General features: G+C 47.5%; 10 non-coding genes across 10 annotated transcripts; 3 read left to right on the top strand and 7 right to left on the bottom strand.

The window, feature by feature from the left end:
- Window positions 1–733: 733 nt before the first annotated feature.
- On the top strand, window positions 734–850 carry LOC138228364 (U5 spliceosomal RNA). Its single transcript, XR_011185444.1, has one exon. It is a non-coding gene; the product is annotated as a U5 spliceosomal RNA (small nuclear RNA).
- Window positions 851–1,080: 230 nt separating this feature from the next.
- Window positions 1,081–1,222, top strand: LOC138228272 (U4 spliceosomal RNA). The gene has a single exon (XR_011185358.1). It is a non-coding gene; the product is annotated as a U4 spliceosomal RNA (small nuclear RNA).
- A 759-nt stretch (window positions 1,223–1,981) lies between these two features.
- On the bottom strand, window positions 1,982–2,096 carry LOC138228426 (U5 spliceosomal RNA). The gene has a single exon (XR_011185505.1). It is a non-coding gene; the product is annotated as a U5 spliceosomal RNA (small nuclear RNA).
- Window positions 2,097–2,486: 390 nt separating this feature from the next.
- On the bottom strand, window positions 2,487–2,603 carry LOC138228412 (U5 spliceosomal RNA). The gene has a single exon (XR_011185492.1). It is a non-coding gene; the product is annotated as a U5 spliceosomal RNA (small nuclear RNA).
- Window positions 2,604–2,996: 393 nt separating this feature from the next.
- On the bottom strand, window positions 2,997–3,111 carry LOC138228430 (U5 spliceosomal RNA). The gene has a single exon (XR_011185509.1). It is a non-coding gene; the product is annotated as a U5 spliceosomal RNA (small nuclear RNA).
- Window positions 3,112–3,502: 391 nt separating this feature from the next.
- LOC138228421 (U5 spliceosomal RNA) lies at window positions 3,503–3,619 on the bottom strand. Its single transcript, XR_011185500.1, has one exon. It is a non-coding gene; the product is annotated as a U5 spliceosomal RNA (small nuclear RNA).
- A 391-nt stretch (window positions 3,620–4,010) lies between these two features.
- On the bottom strand, window positions 4,011–4,127 carry LOC138228413 (U5 spliceosomal RNA). Its single transcript, XR_011185493.1, has one exon. It is a non-coding gene; the product is annotated as a U5 spliceosomal RNA (small nuclear RNA).
- Window positions 4,128–4,518: 391 nt separating this feature from the next.
- On the bottom strand, window positions 4,519–4,635 carry LOC138228394 (U5 spliceosomal RNA). The gene has a single exon (XR_011185474.1). It is a non-coding gene; the product is annotated as a U5 spliceosomal RNA (small nuclear RNA).
- Window positions 4,636–5,026: 391 nt separating this feature from the next.
- LOC138228406 (U5 spliceosomal RNA) lies at window positions 5,027–5,143 on the bottom strand. The gene has a single exon (XR_011185486.1). It is a non-coding gene; the product is annotated as a U5 spliceosomal RNA (small nuclear RNA).
- An 8,812-nt stretch (window positions 5,144–13,955) lies between these two features.
- Window positions 13,956–14,037, top strand: trnas-gcu (transfer RNA serine (anticodon GCU)). Its single transcript has one exon. It is a non-coding gene; the product is annotated as a tRNA-Ser (tRNA).
- The last annotated feature ends 1,587 nt before the right edge of the window (window positions 14,038–15,624 follow it).

Genomic DNA, 15,624 nt, shown 5'->3' with positions numbered 1-15,624 from the left:
AGCCATTGCAGGCGCCCAGCCGGATTGTAGAGGGCAGGTGCCTTAAGCCTCCATTTACATTGTCCGGTAGTAAGCGAACCTCGAATTTCCTTGCTCCTGTTTTTATACCGTCAACATCTCTAACCTCAGTTCCATGGTGGACGGTGCAGTACTGGTTAAGCCAGGTGTGAATGTCCTCCGTCTTTGCCAGTTCCGAGAACATAACAACATGCACCGTTTTCCTCTCTCTCTGTGTCAGAGGCTGCAAGTTGATCTTCTCAAGTGCAGGAACTTTCCCTCTTTTTGCCTCAAACACATCCACGCATTGTTCAAACAGAGGATAGGTACCAAATACAACCTCAAATGCTTTCTGACCTGGGAGAGCAAAGATGAAATCCAAGTGCCGAGGTTCAAAGCCAAGTTCCTTCTGTAACACTTTTCTGCTGAACTGCATACGATCCATGAAGAGGTCATCCAAAAGCTCAAAACGTACAGCATTCTTGCGGGATCCAAAGGTTGCCATCTCAAACTGCAAAACAAACACTGCTTCCACAAAACAAGAAAACAATCCAACTACTCCAACTACAGGCTGATCAAGGTATCTCCCCTGCCAGGTAAGCCGAGAGCCGCAGGCGATGAGCCCGGAGCTGAACGGGCCCCACTGGCTCGTTTGTAAGGCCAGGTGCATTGCCAACCACGACCGGCAGGGCAGAAGCCTTGAAGGCAGCCTGGGCTCCTGCAGCTGTCCAGCCACGCACTCTGGTTTCTCTTCATCTCGTACAAATCTTTTGCCTTTTACTAAAGATTTCCATGAAGAGGAGCATGAATGAGTTCCATACAATTTTTGTGCTTTCCTGCCTTCGGGTGGGGCGCAGCTGGGCTGGTCAAAGAGAGAAAACAAAACCGCTCACAATCACTCTTATTACTGCGACTGTGGCCGTCTGCTCTGCGAGTCCTCGGTCTCCGCCTGTCTGATTGGTGCTCTTTTCTTTGGGGGGCGGGAAGTGTCCGGCCGCAAATATGAAGCGTTACAGCAACGACATGCCATGAGACGATTGATAACGATTTCCATAGGATCCACGCGGTTGCCTGGCAACCATCAGCTTTGCGCAGTGGCAGTATCGTAGCCTGTGAGGTTTAGCCGATGTGCGATTATTGCTAGTTGAAAACTTTTCCCAATACCCCGCTTCCGCCGGTTTGCAATACAATCGGCGAAAGCAATTCTTGACAGTCTCGTCAGAGACTGAGCAAGGTGTTTAAAGACAGATTTTGTCATGGTAACATCATGGTAGAAAGAAACAAGCTTGTTACGTCTCAACAGAAACACTCTTTAGCTCTTTCAGCGTTATGCAGAGAACAGCGTCTGTCGAGATCACTTTTGAGTCAGCGCGAAACGCCGTGTGCTGTCAGTTTGATTTCATATTGCTCGTAGCGGCGCCCGGCTTTTGTCTGTCAAACGTTAGGTTGCCCTTCTTCATGCTGCATCGTCGGCATGAGTGGAGCTTTTTAAACGTCTGTACTTACTGCGCCTCATAAGAAATCGTTTGTCCCCGTTCAAAACAGATTGTGCGATGTCCTGCAGCGTTCGCAAAGCAAACCTTTGACAGTTTGAAAGAGGAATTTATTCTGCTTCCTGTGCGTGCAGTAGTTACAAAGTTGAACGTCTTTACACGATCTGCCGCAGATCTTACAAACGAGCCAGTGGGGCCCGTTCAGCTCGGGGCTCATCGCCTGCGGCTCACGGCTTGCGAGCATGCCCAATCCGTGCGATAACTCGGAAAACACCCGGCCACACTGTGCCGGAAACGACGCACTCTGGGAAGCCGCTATGCAAAGCGAGGTCCCAAGATCCCCTGCGGCCGGACACTTCCCGCCCCCCAAAGAAAAGAGCGCCAATCAGACGGCCGGAGACCGAGGACTCGCGGAGCAGACGGCCACAATCACCATTACAAGAGCGATTGCGAACGTGCTTGTTTTCTCTCTTTGACCAGCCCAGCTGCCCGCCACCCGAAAGCAGGAAATCACAAAAATTGCAGGGAACTCATTCGTGCTCCTCTCCACAGAAATCTTTAGTAAAAGGCGAAAGAGTTGTACGAGATGAAGAAAAACCAGAGTGCATGGCTGCACAGCTACAGGAGCCCAGGCCGCCTTCAAGGCCTCTGCCCTGCCGGTCGTGGTTGGCAATACACCTGGCCTTACAAACGAGCCAGTGGGGCCCGTTCAGCTCCGGGCTCATCGCCTGTGGCTCACGGTTTGCGAGCGTGCCCAATCCGTGCGATAACTCGGAAAACACCCGGCCACACTGTGCCGGAAACGACGCACTCTGGGAAGCCGCTATGCAGGCAAGGTCCCAAGATCCCCTGCGGCCGGACACTTCCCTCCCCCCAAAGAAAAGAGCGCCAATCAGACGGCCGGAGACCGAGGACTCGCGGAGCAAACGGCCACAATCACCATTACAAGAGCGATTGCAAACGTGCTTGTTTTCTCTCTTTGACCAACCCAGCTGCACCCCACCCGAAGGCAGAGAAGCACAAAAATTGCATGGAACTCATTCATGCGCCTCTCCACGGAAATCTTTAGTAAAAGGCGAAAGATTCGTATGAGATGAAGAGAAACCAGAGTGCGTGGCTGCACAGCTGCAGGAGCCCAGGCCGCCTTCAAAGCCTCTGCGCTGCCGGTCATGGTTGGCAATGCACCTGGCCTTACAAACTAGCCAGTGGGGCCCGTTCAGCTCCGGGCTCATCGCCTGCGGCTCTCAGCTTGCGGCCGTGCCCAATCCGTGCGATAAGTCGGAAAACACCCAGCCACACTGTGCCGGAAACGACGCACTCTGGGAAGCCGCTATGAAAAGCGAGGTCCCAAGATCCCCTGCGGCCGGACACTTCCCGCCCCCCAAAGAAAAGAGCGCCAATCAGACGGCCGGAGACCGAGGACTCGCGGAGCAGACGGCCACAATCACCATTACAAGAGCGATTGCGAACGTGCTTGTTTTCTCTCTTTGACCAGCCCAGCTGCCCGCCACCCGAAAGCAGGGAAGCACAAAAACTGCAGGGAACTCATTCGTGCTCCTCTCCATGGAAATTTTTAGTAAAAGGTGAAAGATTTGTACGAGATGAAGAGAAACCAGAGTGCGTGGCTGCACAGCTGCAGGAGCCCAGGCCGCCTTCAAGGCCTCTGCCCTGCCAGTCGTGGTTGGCAATACACCTGGCCTTACAAACGAGCCAGTGGGGCCCGTTCAGCTCCGGGCTCATCGCCTGCGGCTCACGGCTTGCGAGCGTGCCCAATCCGTGCGATAACTCGGAAAACACCCGGCCACACTGTGCCGGAAACGACGCACTCTGGGAAGCCGCTATGCAAAGCGAGGTCCCAAGATCCCCTGCGGCCGGACACTTCCCGCCCCCCAAAGAAAAGAGCGCCAATCAGACGGCCGGAGACCGAGGACTCGCGGAGCAGACGGCCACAATCGCCATAACAAGACCGATTGCGAGCGTTTTTGTTTTCTCTCTTTGACCAGCCCAGCTGCGCCCCACCCGAAAGCAGAGAAGCACAAATATTGCATGGAACTCATTCATGCTTCTCTCCACGGGAATCTTTAGTAAAAGGCGAAATATTTGTACGAAATGAAGAGAAACCAGAGTGCGTGGCTGCACAGCTGCAGGAGCCCAGTCCGCCTTCAAAGCCTCTGCGCTGCCGGTCGTGGTTTGCAATGCACCTGGCCTTACAAACGAGCCAGTGGGGTCCGTTCAGCTCCGGGCTCATCGCCTGCGGCTCACGGCTTGCGAGCGTGCCCAATCCGTGCGATAACTCGGAAAACACCCGGCCACACTGTGCCGGAAACGACGCACTCTGGGAAGCCGCTATGCAAAGCGAGGTCCCAAGATCCCCTGCGGCCGGACACTTCCCGCCCCCCAAAGAAAAGAGCACCAATCAGACGGCCGGAGACCGAGGACTCGCGGAGCAGACTGCCACAATCGCCATAACAAGACCGATTGCGAGCGTTTTTGTTTTCTCTCTTTGACCAGCCCAGCTGCGCCCCACCCGAAAGCAGAGAAGCACAAATATTGCATGGAACTCATTCATGCTTCTCTCCGCGGGAATCTTTAGTAAAAGGCGAAAGATTTGTACGAAATGAAGAGAAACCAGAGTGCGTGGCTGCACAGCTGCAGGAGCCCAGTCCGCCTTCAAAGCCTCTGCGCTGCCGGTCGTGGTTTGCAATGCACCTGGCCTTACAAACGAGCCAGTGGGGCCCGTTCAGCTCCGGGCTCATCGCCTGCGGCTCACGGCTTGCGAGCGTGCCCAATCCGTGCGATAACTCGGAAAAGACCCGGCCACACTGTGCCGGAAACTACGCACTCTGGGAAGCCGCTATGCAAAGCGAGGTCCCAAGATCCCCTGCGGCCGGACACTTCCCACCCCCCAAAGAAAAGAGCGCCAATCAGACGGCCGGAGACCGAGGACTCGCGGAGCAGACTGCCACAATCGCCATAACAAGACCGATTGCGAGCGTTTTTGTTTTCTCTCTTTGACCAGCCAGGCTGCGCCCCACCCGAAGGCAGGGAAGCACAAAAATTGCATGGAACTCATTCATGCTCTTCTCCACGGAAATCTTTAGTAAAAGGCGAAAAATTTGTACGAGATGAAGAGAAACCAGAGTGCGTGGCTGCACAGCTGCAGGAGCCCAGGCCGCCTTCAAAGCCTCTGCGCTGCCGGTCATGGTTGGCAATACACCTGGCCTTACAAACGAGCCAGTGGGGCCCGTTCAGCTCCGGGCTCATCGCCTGCGGCTCTCAGCTTGCGGCCGTGCCCAATCCGTGCGATAAGTCGGAAAACACCCAGCCACACTGTGCCGGAAACGACGCACTCTGGGAAGCCGCTATGCAAAGCGAGGTCCCAAGATCCCCTGCGGCCGGACACTTCCCGCCCCCCAAAGAAAAGAGCGCCAATCAGACAGCCGGAGACCGTGGACTCGCGGAGCAGACGGCCACAATTGCCATAACAAGAGTGATTGCGAACGTTTTTGTTTTCTCTCTTTGACCAGCCAGGCTGCGCCCCACCCGAAGGCAGGGAAGCACAAAAATTGCATGGAACTTATTCATGCTCCTCTCCACGGAAATCTTTAATAAAAGGCGAAAGATTTGTACGAGATGAAGAGAAACCAGAGTGCGTGGCTGCACAGCTGCAGGAGCCCAGACCGCCTTCAAAGCCTCTGCGCTGCCGGTCGTGGTTGGCAATGCACCTGGCCTTACAAACTAGCCAGTGGGGCCCGTTCAGCCCCGGGCTCATCGCCTGCGGCTCTCGGCTTGTGGGCGTGCCCAATCCGTGCGATAACTCGGAAAACACCCGGCCACACTGTGTCGGAAACAACGCACTGTAAGGCACCTTGAAGCGTGCACCCCCAACATTCTTCTTTGCACATCTGTGAAAGGTAAACTCTTGAGCAAACTCTGAACCAGCTCTAAGGAAACTAATCCGATTAGACGTTACTTTGACTCATCCTTTAAGGGACCCTTGATAATTGGAGAAATCAATGATTTCGAATGAATTCTGTATGCGTCAAAAGACAGCTATACACAGAAAACATGCAGGACACTGCTCATGATGTTTCCCGAGCCGAAACACAGTGCGTTTTTCCAAGCCATCTGACAAAGCCCGCCCACTGAAAACTGCAGCAGATCGTGTAAAGACGTTCAACTTTGTAACTACTGCACGCACAGGAAGCAGAATAAATTCCTCTTTTCAAACTGTCAAAGGTTTGCTTTGCGAACGCTGCAGGACATCGCAAAATCTCTTTTGAACGGGGACAAACGATTTCTTATGGGGCGCAGTAAGTACAGACGTTTAAAAAGCTCCACTCATGCCGACGATGCAGCATGAAGAAGCGCAACCTAACGTTTGACAGACAAAAGCCGGGCGCCGCTACGAGCAATATGAAATCAAACTGACAGCACACGGCGTTTCGCGCTGACTCAAAAGTGATCTCGACAGACGCTGTTCTCTGCATAACACTGAAAGAGCTAAAGAGCGTTTCTGTTGAGACGTAACCCAGTGGGCAAAAGACGTATAATATACGTCTATTAAACGCATACCTTAGACGTCTAAATGTGGTCTGCAATTCGTCTAGAATGAAATTCTAATATACGTCTATTGTTATACGTCAATTATACGTCTATGATTAGATGTTCATTATACGTAAATGGTTGGAGTTCTATTATACGGATAAATTTAGAGGACTATTATACATATATGGTAGGAGTTCCGGATAACTTTAGAGGACTATTCTACGTATATGGTTGGAGGTCTATTATACGGATAACTTTAGAGGTCTATTATACGTATATGGGTAGAGGTCTATTATACGGATAACTTTAGAGGTCTATTATATGTATATGGTTAGAGGTCTATTATACGGATAACTTTAGAGGTCTATTATACGTATATGGGTAGAGGTCTATTATACATCAAAGTTAGGTTTTACAGGTGTAGAAACTAGTAAATCAACCCAATGATTTGGTTTAGAAATTTATTCTGAAAATACACATTCACACCTGAAAAATATGTATTTCAAATTATACATTGTATACAATCAATCAACAATCAACATATGGGCAATAATCATAAAAAACACAACTAGTCTTAAACTTCAGCTACAAATTCTGGTAATATGGCAATATACAGTATAGTAACGGCAAACACAAACTAATTACATTAACACACTAACTCAAAACCACATTTTGATTCAAATATACATTTTAAAATGTACAACTTCTATATTTCCAAGAAAAAAAATATTACAATGGAAGTTAAGACGATTTTTGTCCACTATTTGCAAACCCTGTGTAATTGTCCTAACAGTTAGAACCAAAAACCTAGTATTTTCAGAGTCCAGATCTCCTGGCCCCCTGCCTTGCATATGCATTCTTCAAGTAACACATTGCGTGCTCCTTTATTTCTTTTTCTGCTGATTTAGGGCGGGACTTCAGCACCGCAGCTAGGAGAAAATTATATAATATTACTTCCCAAATTAATGATGATTAATATCTTCTTTAGTATAATCTAAAAAATGAACGGTTTACTAAGCTCAAAGCTGAAATAAATGTATAAAATTTGGCTTGCATCATAGAAGTTGAGCAATAAAGTCTGTCCTAATTAAAGAGTACCCAAAGTTTGAAAGTACAACATAGAATAAGAATAGAGAAACGGCAAAACGATTTAGTGTCATCTTCCCCATTCACACCATTCCCCATTTCGAATGAATTCTGTATGCGTTAAAAGACAGCTATACACAGAAAACATGCAGGACACTGCTCACGATGTTTGCCGAGCCGAAACACAGTGCGTTTTTCTAAGCCATTTGACAACGCCCGCCCACTGAAAACTGCAGCAGATCGTGTAAAGACGTTCAACTTTGTAACTACTGCACGCACAGGAAGCAGAATTCCTCTTTTCAAACTGTCAAAGGTTTGCTTTGCGAACGCTGCAGGACATCGCACAACCTCTTTTGAACGGGGACAAACGATTTCTTATGGGGCGCAGTAAGTACAGACGTTTAAAAAGCTCCACTATTTTTATGTGCCATTTTTTGCTTATTCACTTACTATTTTAATCAAAATAATATTAAGAAAGATCTGTATGTATTCAGATAGTATTATTATTGTTCATACTTACTCGTCAAAAGAGGATTGCTGAGATATTTGCGGATATACTTCTACGTTTGAAAAACGTGTCCAAAATGGTGACCAACGAATACTAGCAATGCATTGTGGTATATAACCGGAAAATATGCTGGGTTCGATATTTTCTCAACGTATGCGTTTATTAATGTTGTCGATATTATGGTTGAAATTTAACATTGATAATACATCGCGGCTATGTGCCCCCTGCTATGAGCTGATGTGCAATTTTAACGCATGCAGTTAGTAAGGATCGGTCACTGTTGTATGGTATTATATACAGTATAATGACATTATGGAATAGGATGGGGACAGGCCTGGCATCACGGGGGGAGGGAGGAATGTCGCCCCTTCAGTTTTGGGCAAAAAGATGTACCTAACTTACCTAGGAGTATACGGCACTCTGCACAGTGTACGAAGTAATTTTCGCAGTAATTAATTTATTATATTTACTATATTTATTATACACGTGTAAATTAATTACTGCGAAAATAATTTACTTCGTACACTGTGCAGAGTGCCGTATACTCCTAGTTGCGGCACACACGATACATACAGTAAAAAGCCTCAGGCACTGTGTTAGATGTGTTTTCGACGTTATATATGCGTTTATTAATGTCGTCGATTTTACGGTTGCAATTCGACTTTGCTTATACGTCGAGGCGACGTATATATACGTATAGCCGTATTTTCGCCGTGAATATACGTATATTCGACGAATCAGTGCCCACTGGGTAAACTCTTCAGCAAACTCTGAACCAGCTCTAAGGAAACTAATCCGATTAGACGTTACTTTGACTCATCTTTTTACGCTAGGGTTAGGGTTAGCATTCCCACGCTACTTAGACACTTTGTTTACGCTCAGTGCTTGATTTTGGGAACTTCAGGACGAGTGGGAATTTTCTCCTATCTGTCTGTTTTGGAGACTCTTGGCTGCCTATGTTGTACAGTGCAGCGTGAAGGAAACATTTTCCAAAACTGTGTCAGCTCAAAAGTTGTAAGAAAACCTCTCCAGCTGCTTTAACTCTCTTCATTTTTGTCATTTAATGTGACACTCGATGTATAACTGGAGCCTCACATATGCAAATGGTGAGGCTCCAGTTTGACACCCAGTTCAATACCACTTTACAGTAAATGACAAAAGCATGGCAGACTGTGCCGGACCGGCAGATTACTTCAGCTTATTTTTACCATATTAAACAATGGAAATCCAACCACTTGCATTTGTGACACTTGATTTTGGCTGCACCTAAGACACTCTTAAATCTTCAAACACATTTCTCTTCTCCCGCAACACTCTTGTCTGTCGGCGCTATGTGGCAGCGTTGCATGACAACCCATCTCACCACGGAAAGGAACCTAACAGCTTTGGTAAGAGAGGAGAAAAGGACCTGGCCCGTACGCGGCTCAAACCCACAACCTTGGCGTTACTAGCACCACCATCTAACCAACTGAGCTAACCGACCTCACAACAGTGGTCCTCTCTGTGCTGCAAAAAATCAAGCTCAGGGAATTTCTTTTGTCCTTTGAATAGAAAGCCGTGTAATTCAGTGTACGGGCTTTCTCGTGCAGTTTCATAGTTCTTGTAACCCAAATCCTACACTGGCCTGAAGTGCCCCCCCATTTCACAGCATTTTTCAGCTGATTTAAAATGTACCTAAAGGAGAAGCATTATTGAAGACCATCAATTACCAAGAGCTTTTGTCAAAGGTTTTGGTGGTCATTTTTAATGACCACAGAGCACTATGACCTCGGTTTTACATCTCATCCAAAAGACAGCGCCCTTTTTCCAACACAGCTTCTCCGTCACTATATTGGGACATTGGGACCCGTACAGACCTCAGAGTGAGCGCCCATTAACACCACTTCCAGCTGGAAGCTTTGTTTTTCCCTGTAGCTCACCCTCATCCTGGTACTGACCTGGCTCACACCTGCTTAGCTTCAGTGGGTTTTCAGTTGCGAGTTGCAAAAGTTGGGATACAAGTGTAGCGGCAATGCTTGTTAATAAGACAGAATTAAGCGTTGGTATGCTGTCCTAAATGAAGCCCCATCTCACCGGTGCAGCCACAGAGAAAGTATTCATGCAGACTGATTTAAGTTGTTTTCTTTTGATAGGGAACAGCTCCCAGACAGGGATGCACTTAGCTAAGCCTGGCTATCATGATCAATGGTCATCCATTGGCGCCTATCTGTCTAGGGAGTGCTGAATGGACATCTGGACTGCATTCTTAAGTGTCAAGAGTAAGTGACTTATATCTCACCTTGACCAACCAATCAGGGACTGGCAGGGCGTGGTAATACCACGTGGGTCTCCAATGCCCGCCAAACTCTCAACCAATCAGCACACATCTGTGTCTTGGTCAAAAAGGGAGCGCAAGCTCAGATCGGGGCTCTCCTTGGCCATTTTCGCGCATCCTCAGAGACAATCACGTGACAACTGCTGTTGTCTGCATAGGGACTTGGACTTTGTTCTAAGCGCGAGGCCAAGCATCCCGTACGTACTCAGAATTCTACTAACGTGAATGCTCCGTTTGATCAACGGCAGCCTACAGTTGGACCCTCGTCGACAACCTGAATAGCTTATTCAGAAGCAGCGCTGGACCGGGAACGAACCAGTTTCTTCCCAGGCAAAAGAGTGACTTGTGAGGACTCGCGGTCACACTCTGTGCATAGAGACTTTCTACTAGCCAGCCGGACTGCTGGTAGATCCCCTCGGAGCAACGACTGCCCTGCGCGCCGCAGTCAGATTCCTCCGCCCGTCCTACTCCGAGCTGCACCTTGACTGGTTGGCTGGTAGCCAGAGGACGCCGACACAACGCCCATTGGACAACCGCTGGAACAGAGGCTGCAACAGAGCTTGTCAGCTGGTTTGGTGTTCGTGCCGGGAAATTCCAAATCCATACACAGTGGATAAGTTAACCCCATGTTCTACATTGCGTCTCGAGAATTCAATTGTACCTCAACACAAGTTGTTATCAATTTAATTCATGAGTAATGTATTTACTTCCGAGTTTAGAGTAACAATGGGTAATAACACTGATTAGCGATTTGGTAACCGAACGATATATATTGACATATATTCTCTGTTGTGTATCTCTTTGTGTTTGCATCTCTTCGAGATTATATATCTTGTATATTGATAACCCTCACAGTAAGGTCTGCCGCTCGTATCCAGGCAGACTAGTATATGTTTGGTGCACAATTTATATTAATAAATGTATCTCGTGTATTGAACCCGTGTGTGTGCGTTGTTAGTTGTTCTGGCGATTGATTTTCTAAAAGCCCCAACGAACAACCTCGTGATTACTGCTACAATTAATAAGTGTCTCAGTAAACCCATCAAACCACTACATTTAATGGCGTCCCTGGGTGGGCGAGTTTAGAATGAAATGAGACTCAATCGCACAGAATAACTGATGTTGCTGTGAGTTCAAGTTCAGCACAGCACCGTGGCTTTTATACGCGAATACCGGGTGTGCTGATAACTGCGTAAAGAAATCCCCCTGTTTTCTAGCGTTTAGTGTAACGTGTGCTGATTGGAAATCCATCTGCTCGGGTGTTTAGATTCCATACTGTATTTTGGTAAAAGGAAAAAAAGTAATACTCTTAAAGTTTCTCTGACGTAATGACAATGGCTGCTAAAATGTCTGAAGTGGAGTCGCTTATAAGTACTATTTCTAGCGACGACAATCCTGGTTACTGGAGCGGTATCGAAAAGTTGAACTTTGATGATATTGAGAAGCTGCAAGTAGATTTAGTAGCTAAGGTAGCGAACCAGCTTAACACAGGAGGGTCTGTGAACGCAGTTCAGGTCCTATCTAGTTTCGCCTTAAATCTAGCTAAACAGCTGGAACCGTCTTTGTCCGAGCTGACAAAGTTTCAAACGCTTCAGGGAAAGCTAGAAAGATATAAGGCGGAGCGAGTTGAGTTGTTGGATATAATCAGAGAAAAGAGAGTGAAAAGTGAGGAAAGTGAAGACAGACTCAGGGAAGTTTTAGGTAAATTAGATGACCTGTCTGCTAGAGAAACTGCGGCTGAGGTAGCTAGGAGAGACCTAGAAGCGAGCTTGAAAGAAAAAGAAAAAGAAATTGAGAGTTTAAATGAGCTCAGCCAGGAAAGGCAAAAGGAGTTAGATGCTGCCGTACTGGAAGCAAAACAGGCTAGATCCCACTTACATGCCAGCCCACCTAGCAACCCGGAGCGCTCACCCAGGAGGTTTCTCCCGGCCAGGGTCTGTGGTCGGATCGGCATGGGGGAGATCGCCGAGTCCTGCGCGAGACGCAAGGGCGATTCAATTCAGGCATAGACCCCCTGCTCCTGATCACGGCCGTCTCCCTGCCCACGGAGAAACTGTAAAAATTAACCTCCACTCCCTGAGGCAGTTAGCCAAAGATGTAGAAAGGTTTGACCCGACAGTGTCAGGGAATAATGTGGAGACCTACATTGATGAGCTGAGATATACTTTGCAGTTTATGCCCGAAGCGTCCGAACAGGAAAAGGCTATGTTAGTAAGGAAAACTACCAGCCGAGCGGTCCACGAGTGGATGTCTAGACAAGGACCTGAGGTCTGTAATAGCTTTGAGGAGCTGTGTCAGGCAATGATCGGAGAATTTTCGGCTTTTATAGATCCCATATCTGCCGTGGCCACAGTGCACCATATTAAGCACGAAAAAGCTGAAGCCCCTCGCGACTTTTACCCCTATTATATAATATTTTACTATTATATAACTTGTAAAATATTACCCCCGGTCCATTCTCTTCCAAAAGTGAGAAACACCTGTTTTCTACATTTTGTCTGTTTTAAAACCATATCTCTTTAAACCAAACCAAGAGTTTGTCTTTTGCACTGATATTCTGATTCATTTCAATTTCAAAGAAAAAAAAAACATTATCTTCCAAAGCATCATAAAATTGTCCATTCTTCCAGACTCTACTTCTCTCTTGTAGTAGTACAGCAGACCTTTCCAGGTGAGCAGATCACAGAGTCCGAAATATGCTTCCTCCATCAAGCAAAGTACCTGAACATGACTCGGTCTTCATAAAAGCGCCCCTGTAATAAAGAAATTAAATCCAAAATCAAGAGGGCAGTTGCCTACTGAAGTTCAAGAAGTCATCAATTTTAACCTAGCAACACATTAAAGGCTGCATCTATACAAGTACGATTCTAGAAATGCTCACCAGATTACGTTTTAAGAAAGAACTGCGCCTCAGGTTCCGCCGAGATCTTAACTCGGATGGCAGGATTCAGAGTCCGGAGTGCGGACTGATGGCGCACGGAGGGTCCACATACTGTGGATCCCTCAGTTTTCTTCCGCGTGTTTAAACCGCCAGCGTGTGGCTCTCCTGTCCCCGTGACCTCATTGCTCTGCTCTCGCCTCTGTGCAGCCGAGCCCGACTCATGGTAAAGTGGAAAAAAATATGCCCTCAACGTGGGATTTACTCTGGATCGAGGATAGATGTCACCTTTTTATCGTTGAACAGGATGTATGTGATGTGGCGACTAGGTTCAATTTTGTATCCTTTTAAAAGATTAAGGACTGGGGTGAGCGGGATTTATCACCCTTTCAGCTAAGAACCCGACGTGAGCACCGTTTAAGCTGCATAGACTCGGTCGTTTAACTCTTCTCCATTAGCAGGGTTAAGGTTAAAGAAAAAAAACATTGCTGACTTCTTTTTTTTTTGCCAGCCGCGAGCGCTGATTAGCGAGGTTTGTATTTCATGTTTTGCAAGTTGCATCCATTTTAAGAAAAACAAGTCGTTCAAGACAGGAAATGAATACTTGCATTTAATTAAGTCTAGGCGTATGCGGTTGTCCATAATGACCAGTTCTGTTCGAGAACACAGCACAAAAAAAGGCACCGCTGGGATTCGGACCCAGGATTTCTTGTTTACTAGACAGGCGCTTTAACCAACTAAGCCACGGCACCCCGGGAGTACTGTTTTTTTGCAGCCACTTGGACACACCACTCAGACACATCTGCATTCGGTGTGTGCTCCGCCTGCTCGCTGAGCAAGTTGCCACCTTTACATACAATAGCAACATCGACACCAAGAGAAAGGATGACAAATGGCTGTTATCTGGAACTTTTCATGTCCAAGGAGCTCAATGTGCTTTCTGTGTACAACAGGGCCACTGAACTCCACACTGGCCACTGAACCACAGCAGTGGCTTGCTGGCTTGACATCTCCCAAGGAAAATGTTGAAATCGCATGTGGAACAGGAAAAGGACCCTCGAGTACGAGGGAAAAAAAAGAAAAAGATCATCTGGAGCGTGCCAACCCGTGTCTGGACAGCCCAGTTTCATTGACGAGGTGGCCGAGTGGTTAAGGCGATGGACTGCTACTCCATTGTGCTCTGCACGCATGGGTTCGAATCCCATCCTCGGCGCTCTCTATGTCTGACACGTGTGCCTGTTAGATGTTGGCCCTCCTTCTGTTTGCTCCAGTACTAGAGCTGTACATTTTCTAGCGGTGGCTGAACATGGTATAGTAGGCTAACGTCGGTATCGAGCAGTGGCAGTAACAGTATTTACGTGCCGCTGCTGCCAAGTGGCTCTGGGTTGAGACCGCATTTTCACTTACTTGCAGCACAAACGGAGAAAGCGATTTTTGACAGTCTCTCGAGAGACTGCGCTAGGTGTTTAGGGATAGACTTTGTCAGTTCCCCCTGGGATGATGGCCTCTCAAATAGTTTGTGATTCCTCTAGACGTTTATACAGTAGAAGCCTGCTTCGTGGCTTAAATCCAAGCTAAGGAAACGAGTTAGAGGTCTGATGCAGAACTGCACTGTATGTGTGAGGAAAGCTGCCCCCTTCTGTTCCATGTCGACCGAACAGAGGACTGTAAAGGATACGACCAAGAAACTTTAGGATGCTGGTTGGAATCCAGCTCCAAAGAAGCCCCTTTGGGTGTTATGTCATGAAAAAGTAAGAACAGAGAATCTCCCTTTGATCAAAAGCGCAACAGAACTGTTTTCCGTGGAGCAGGTTTCAGACCCGTAGACCTGTTTTATTTGTATGGCATTCGTAAGCGCGCAAAACAAGGACAATTCCTGCGTCTAACACGAATGTAAATGCTTTTGAAAGTGCAGTGTGGTGCAGCTTGTAAAATCCTTGTCCACATTTGTGGTTTGTTGATGTTTTTTTTCTGTCTGCCAAAGTTGCATTTTGACATCCGGACGGTGAGACTTTATCATTTGAACGTGAAGCCAGCCTTAAACCCTCTAAGGCGTGTCTGTCTGCCGGCATGTATCTTGTGAAAGGTATTTTTTTTTTAACGGAGAGCGACTTTAAAAAGGTTTCCGCAGACACCTCGCACTCCGGAGGAGGAATGCGGCGGCGGCGAGCTCACTGTAGTTGTGGCCGAGTAGTTAAGGCGATGGACTTGAAATCCATTGAGGACTCCCCGCTCAGGTTCGAATCCTGCTGACTACGGCGTCTGCTGCACGTCGCCTTGTACCTGTGTGGCAAAGGCGAAGTGCCGCTTCTCCTTTCCTGGTACTATAAAAATGCTACATCGCTTGGTCCTGCTTCCATGGAAAGCAGTTCTTCAGGTAATTCTACTCTCTTACCAAAGCTGTTAGGTTCCTTTCCGTGGTGAGATGGGTTGTCATGCAACGCTTCCACATAGTGCCGACAGACAAGTGTGTTGCGGGAGAAGAGAAAAGTGTTAGAAGATTTAAGAGTTTCTTAGGTGGAGCCAAAATCAAGTGTCACAAATGCAAGTGGGAAGATTTCCAATGTTTAATATGGTCAAAATAAGCGGAAGTTATCTGCTGGTCCGGCACAGTTTGCCATGCTTTTGTCATATACTGTAAAGTGGTGTCGAACTGGGTGTCGAACTGGAGCCGCACCATTTGCATATGTGAGGCTCCAGTTATACATCGAGTGTCACATTAAATGACAAAAATGAAGAGAGTTGTAGCAGCTGGAGAGGTTTTCTTACAACTCTTGAGCTGACACAGTTTTGGAAAATG

The sequence above is a fragment of the Lepisosteus oculatus genome, unplaced genomic scaffold (assembly GCF_040954835.1).
Source record: "Lepisosteus oculatus isolate fLepOcu1 unplaced genomic scaffold, fLepOcu1.hap2 HAP2_SCAFFOLD_40, whole genome shotgun sequence".
NCBI lineage: Eukaryota > Metazoa > Chordata > Actinopteri > Semionotiformes > Lepisosteidae > Lepisosteus > Lepisosteus oculatus.
The sequence above is the reverse complement of the archived record's forward strand: the minus strand, read 5'-3'. Positions and strand labels throughout refer to the sequence as shown.